A 7043-nucleotide genomic window follows, 5' to 3' on the forward strand; every position below is an offset into this window, starting at 1 on the left:
TGAAGAAAGTAGGGAAAACCGCTAGACCATTCAGGTATGACCTAATTCAAATCCCTTATGATTATACAGTGGAAGTGAGAAATAGATTTAAGGGCCTAGATCTGATAGATAGAGTGCCTGATGAACTATGGAGTAAGGTTCATGACATTGTACAGTAGACAGGGATCAAGACCATTCCCATGGAAAAGAAATGCAAAAAAGCAAAATGGCTGTCTGGGGAGGCCTTACAAATAGCTGTGAAAAGAAGGGAAGTGAAAAGCCAAGGAGAAAAGGAAAGATATAAGCATCTGAATGCAGAGTTCCAACGAATAGCAAGGAGAGATAAGAGAGCCTTCCTCAGCAATCAATGCAAAGAAATAGAGGAAAACAACAGAATGGGAAAGACTAGGGATCTCTTCAAGAAAATTAGACATAGCAAGGGAACATTTCATGCAAAGATGGCCTCAATAAAGGACAGAAATGGTATGGACCTAACAGAAGCAGAAAATATTAAGAAGAGATGGCAAGAATACACAGAAGAACTGTACAAAAAGGATCTTCATTACCCAGATAATCCCGATGGTGTGATCACTCATCTAGAGCCAGACATCCTGGAATGTGAAGTCAAGTGGGCTTTAGAAAGCATCACTACGAACAAAGCTAGTGGAGGTGATGGAATACCAATAGAGCTATTTCAAATCCTGAAAGATGATGCTGTGAAAGTGCTGCACTCAATATGCCAGCAAATTGGGAAAACTCAGCAGTGGTCATAGGACTGGAAAAGGTCAGTTTTCATTCCAATTCCAAAGAAAGGCAATGCCAAAGAATGCTCAAACTACTGCACAATTGCATTCATCTCACACACTAGTAAAGTAATGCTCAAAATTCTCCAAGCCAGGTTTCAACAATACAAGAACCGTGAACTTACTGATGTTCAAGGTGGTTTTAGAAAAGGCAGAGAAACGAGAGATCAAATTGCCAACATCCTGTGGATCATGGAAAAAGCAAGAGAGTTCCAGAAAAAACATCTATTTCTTCTTTATTGACTATGCCAAAGCCTTTGACTGTGTGGATCACAATAAACTGTGGAAAATTCTGAGAAAGATGGGAATACCAGACCACCTGACCTGCCTCTTGAGAAATCTGTATGCAGGTCAGGAAGCAACAGTTAGAACTGGACATTGTACAACAGACTGCTTCCAAATAGGAAAAGGAGTCTGTCAAGGCTGTATATTGTCACCCTGCTTATTTAACTTATATGCAGAGTACATCATGAGAAACGCTGGACTGGAAGAAACACAAGGTGGAATCAAGGTTGCTAGGAGAAATATCAATAAATTCAGATATGCAGATGACACCACCTTTACGGCAGAAAGTGAGGAGGAACAAAAAGTCTCTTGATGAATGTGAAAGCAGAGAGTGAAAAAGTTGGCTTCAAGCTCAACATTCAGAAAACAAAATCATGGCATCCGGTCCCACCACTTCATGGAAAATAGATGGGGAAACAGTGGAAACAGTGTCAGACTTTATTTTTTTCGGCTCCAAAATCACTGCAGATGGTGATTGCAGCCATGAAATTAAAAGATGCTTACTCCTTGGAAGAAAGGTTATGACCAACCTAGATAGTATATTCAAAAGCAGAGACATTACTTTGCCGACTAAGGTCCGTCTAGTCAAGGCTATGGTTTTTTCAGTAGTCATGTACAGTTGTGAGAGTTGGACTGTGAAGAAGGCTGAGTGCCAAAGAATTGATGCTTTTGGACTGTGGTGTTGGAGAAGACTCTTGAGAGTACCTTGGACTGCAAAGAGATCCAACCAGTCCATTCTGAAGGAGATCAACCCTGGGATTTCTTTGGAAGGAATAATGCTAAAGGTGAAACTCCAGTACTTTGGCGACCTCATGTGAAGAGCTGACTCATTGGAAAAGACTCTGATGCTGGGAGAGATTGGGGGCAGGGGAACAAGGGGACGACAGAGGATGAGATGGCTGAATGGCATCACGGACTCGATGGACATGAGTCTGAGTGAACTCTTGTTGTTGGTGATGCACAGGGAGGCCTGGCGTGCTGCGATTCATGGGGTTGCAAAGAGTTAGACACCACTGAGCGACTGAACTGAACTGAACAGTAGTCATACCAAAGCAATAAGAGTAACTATTGTGTTTAGTAATAAGTAGATTTTGGAGTATAAGCCTTTAATAGATGAGAATATGTTTTGTTTTAATATGTATCCATAGTGATGAAACAGTCCAGGCACTCAGTGGGCGCTCAATATATGGGTACTAACATAATACTTTTACTATTATTCATGGTCAACTTTCAGTCAAGTGAGTTTTTGGAAAATGTGTTCTACATAAAGCAATAACACAAGACGCTACATTTATATATAAATATAGTTCTAAGATCAATACTCTTGCCTGGAAAATCCCATGGATGGAGGAGCCTAGTAGGCTGCAGTCCACGGCATCACTAAGAGTCGGACACGACTGAGAATCTTCACTTTGACTTTTCACTTTCATACATTGAAGAAGGAAATGGCAACCCACTCCTGTGTTCTTGCCTGCAGAATCCCAGGGACGGGGGAGCCTCATGGGCTTCCATCTATGGGGTCGCACAGAGTCGGACAAAACTGAAGCGACTTAGCAGCAGCAGTAGCAGTAGCAGCAGCAGCAGTAGCTGCAGTAGCAGCAGCAGCATAGTTCTAAGATAAAACTTTTAAACTATACTGTTTTGATGTTTTAGTCACTAAGTCATCTCTGATTCTTTGTGACCTTATGCACTGTAGCCTGCCAGCTCCTCTGTCCACAGAATTTCCCAGGAAAGAGTACTGCAGTGAATTACCATTTCCTTCTCCAGGGAATCCTCCCAACCCAGGGATTGAGCCCATGTCTCTTGCATTGGCAGGTGGATTCTTTACCACTGATCCACCAGAGAAGCCTATACATGTGACAATATTTGGCTTTGAAATGGAGGTAGTAGATACTTTTCATCATATGTTTCTGTTTCTAAAGTAACAATTATTTATTAAGTACATATTATATGACTCACAGTACCTAGCAAAGGTAGCACACAAAACAGTAAAAATCATCTTTCCTCTACTGAAAAAGACTACTGCTTCATTAGTGAGATGTGGGCTTGGTCATTAGAAAAACGTCTAAGTATCCAAAAATTTGACTAAATAAAATAATTTCATTAAATGAATTTGTTGAATATAAAAAATAATTTTTTTGGTATGTGTGTGTGCTCAGTTGTGTTTGATTCTGCTACCTGCCAGGCTCCTCTGTCCATGAGAGTTTCCAGGCAAGAATTTTGGAGTTGCGTTTTTTGGCTCCAGGGGCTCTTACTGACCCAGATATCAAACCCACAATCTCCTGAATTGACAGATGGATTCTTTACCACTGAGTCACATGGGAAGCTCCCATATATAATCATCTTACATAAGAATATTTAATATCATGGGACATATTTACGACAAGTATAGGTCATCAAACAATACATATAATACATTGGCAATTTTTCTGAAAGAAAAAGCAGAACAAACTATTCACTGAAATGTTAGTGGTTGTTACCTTTTGTAGGAAGTACTTGTTTTCATTTTAAAATGTTTCTATGTTTCATTAATGCTGTAATTAATTTAAAAATAAAGTACAGTTAGAAAATAGTATTCAAACAACAGATTCTAGATTTAATTGCTGAAATGAGTAGCGTAAGGTTAATACAACTAAATTGTTGAGGCTAATAACAGTCATTAGCATTAATTTGGAAGCAAATCATGTTTTATCTTGAGACAAGTATTCGGCACTGCTCAGCACACTCACAAAATATGTCTTTGAATATAGCATTCTGATAATTGTACAATGGCATGACTACTTTCATGAAAATATCTTGATGTGGAAACACTTTGATAAGACATAAGAGGTCATTTGTGTTGAATTTCATTTTTCAAATATAAGGAATGTACAAAACAGACATTCACACTACATCTATGACTAACACCTAAATTATTGATTACCATGCCTACATGTTAGTAGTGAGTAAAGCTCAGAAGTAGAATATACTAGACATGGATGATAGATTTCAGAAAAGAAATAATAATTGAGCATTTATATAAAAAAAAACAACAACATTGCTTTGATAGAAGAAGAAATGCATCTTAATCTTCCAATGTTAGAGTCCATGATGGAACAACCAAGACCAGGCTTCCTGCTTTAAGCCACCAGAAAAAAAATATACAAAATATATGAAACTGTCTTAGAATTCTGGACAGCACATAATTCTGGATCTGTATCCATTAGAGATGGTCGATGAACAAAAGTAACTTTTAAAAAAGCCTGGGTTTCTCACTAAAGGTATATTCTAGCTGCAGAGCAGAGAGTATGGTCACCAGCAGAATATGATGATATTGCCAATTAGGGAATCAGGGAACAGAGTCAATGAGACTGTGGGAGATGGAAGTTGCAGAGTTCCACGTTACAGGGAAAGGGTTCAAAATCTGAATAGGGTGTTCTCTTGAATCTTTGCTAAATACATAGCAGTATATGTAGAATGAAACACTATGAATAGAGCAAACTGCAACCTGGGAACAGTGAAACGGAACAGTTTCCAAAGCTTCCCCAGGGCTAGGAATCATCTGACAGTAAAGAGATGGAGAATGTCCCACTGTGAAAAACTAATCATAAGAAAGTAAAGTTGCTATCTTTCTATCCAAAAAAAATAATACATTTTATAATGGTAAATGTATAAATTTTTTATGAAGATGTAAAAATGAATCATGTCAGTGTTGTGTGTGTGTCTATGTTAAGAACACATGAGATCTACCTCTGGACAAAAATTTTAAATACACAATACAAGATTATCAACCTTAATGTTGGGTTGGCCAAAAAGTTTGAGATTTTATGGAAAAAGCTGAATGAACTATTTGGTAAACCCAATGTATGTAATACTATGGGAATTCCTATTCAATAAAGGTTTAGAAGAGTCAGTTAAGATTTGTATAAAATGCTTACATTCACTTATTTAATGGTTTGATGATTACATGAGAAAACAGTTGTCTGTTTTAGTGTAGCAATTCTAAATTATAAATATAGTCATAAATTCAACAACAAAATCATTCATGGGATAATTATAATCATTTCACAAAACATGATAAATTTGTACTACATTAAATAAATAATTAAAAATTCATATTTGGGAAATTTGTTATGGTTTGTGATTATAACAACAGTATATGACATGGACATTGTCATTTTTAATAGATAAAATTATTCTCCTTACAACTTTCATTCATCTTTGTTTCAAAACATCTTTATCAAAGAAAATGTTCAGATGCAATATATTTAAATTACTGATTAAGACATTTATTTTCAAGCATTGAAAAGTTACAGCTGTTGCTGCTGCTACTAAGTCACTTCAGTCATGTCCGACTCTGTGCGACCCCATAGACGGCAGCCCGCCAGGCTCCCCCGTCCCTGGGATTCTCCAGGCAAGAACACTGGAGTGGGTTGCCATTTCCTTCTCCAATGCATGAAAGCGAAAAGTGAAAGGGAAGTCGCTCAGTCATGTCCGACTCTTCGTGATCCCATAGACTGCAGCCTACCAGGCTCCTCCGTCCATGGCATTTTCCAGGCAAGATTACTGGAGTGGGTTGTCATTGCTTCTCCGTGAAATATTACTATTGCCAGTATAATCAAGTCTCACAAATTTCTTAATTAGATACAATGTTATAGATATTCTTATTTTGGTGATGAAAGTAATTCTACAGTAATGATCTAGTTGTTGCTTTCTTTAATGCTCTTCTTATTGTCCTAGGCACCTTTTTCTCACGAAGCTTCTTCTTTTCCAACATTTAAGAAAAATTTTGTTCCGTTGGGTATCTTTTAAAGTAGTGTAAAAGCTAATACTCACTGTAGTTTTAGTTTCTCACTAAAACTACTTCACCACCATAATTAATCAGTTGCATTTTTGTATTTTTTATGTAAATGAACAATTACAAATACAGGCTATGAAAAGTATACTTGTCCCCTCTAACTAAAACAGTTTTATAAATATTGGTACTTTGGTTCCTATGCAATCATTACTTCTGACTTCTGTGTAGATAGACTGGATGACTATTTGATATCATTCTAGTCATTTTATTTTAATATATGTTATAATTCTCTGCAGTTAATTACTGTGGATAATTTATTTATGTTAACATTTTGAAAGGCTGAGGATTTGCTCTATTACATGATAGTGTCATTTTTGTAAAGCACACACAAGCTGTAGAAAGTCTATGGCATTATGCAGTTTAAGGATGAGTAGGAGAAAATAACTCTTTCAACGTAAGCCACTGATGTGGCTTATTATATATATTGCAATTCATCTATATAAATTTTACTGAAGTAACCCTATGAATAAATCAGGATGAGCAAAAAGAAAAGCAAAGCAAAAAAAAAAAAAAAAAGTCTATTACTCTATGTTAGAGGGCTTGTTTTCCAATACAAATAAAGACAAATTCTACTTAGTGTTTTTGTTAAGCTGGAAGCTGAAAAAGTGAAGTTACAATGCTACTGAATATAAAATTTTAATATTGGTAGCCTGCCAAAAAAATTAGCATCCAAAGATACATTTGCTTGACAAAGTTAAGGACTTTTTTAACCATCAACAAATTTCCTACCCACCAAAAAATTGTTACTATTTTACACCAAGCTCTCATACAAGATACTGATATCAGGTTCATTTCTATATCATAAACTTTACTGTTATGGGACATGGTCTGTGGCTTTATGGGCACCATCAAATTAGTACCCATAAGTGCTGAGGCTACATTTTTCCCTTGGTCTGCTTGAAAAAGGACATCAGTTGCATTCCATAAACTTGTTCATAGAAAAGTAAAATCTGAATTTAAAAAGGTATCACATAACTGACTTGTTATCCATTTAATTCATTTTATCATGATTTTATTTTCATTCATTTAAACAATAGTAGTTATTTTTTTCAATGACAAATATAGTGTCCTGTTTTATAAAAAGCAATTGATAAATGCTTTAGAACTGGACTGAAAGGAATTTTAGCAGTTAAAAATAA

The sequence above is a fragment of the Ovis aries genome, chromosome 3 (genome assembly GCF_016772045.2).
Source record: "Ovis aries strain OAR_USU_Benz2616 breed Rambouillet chromosome 3, ARS-UI_Ramb_v3.0, whole genome shotgun sequence".
NCBI classification, from domain to species: domain Eukaryota; kingdom Metazoa; phylum Chordata; class Mammalia; order Artiodactyla; family Bovidae; genus Ovis; species Ovis aries.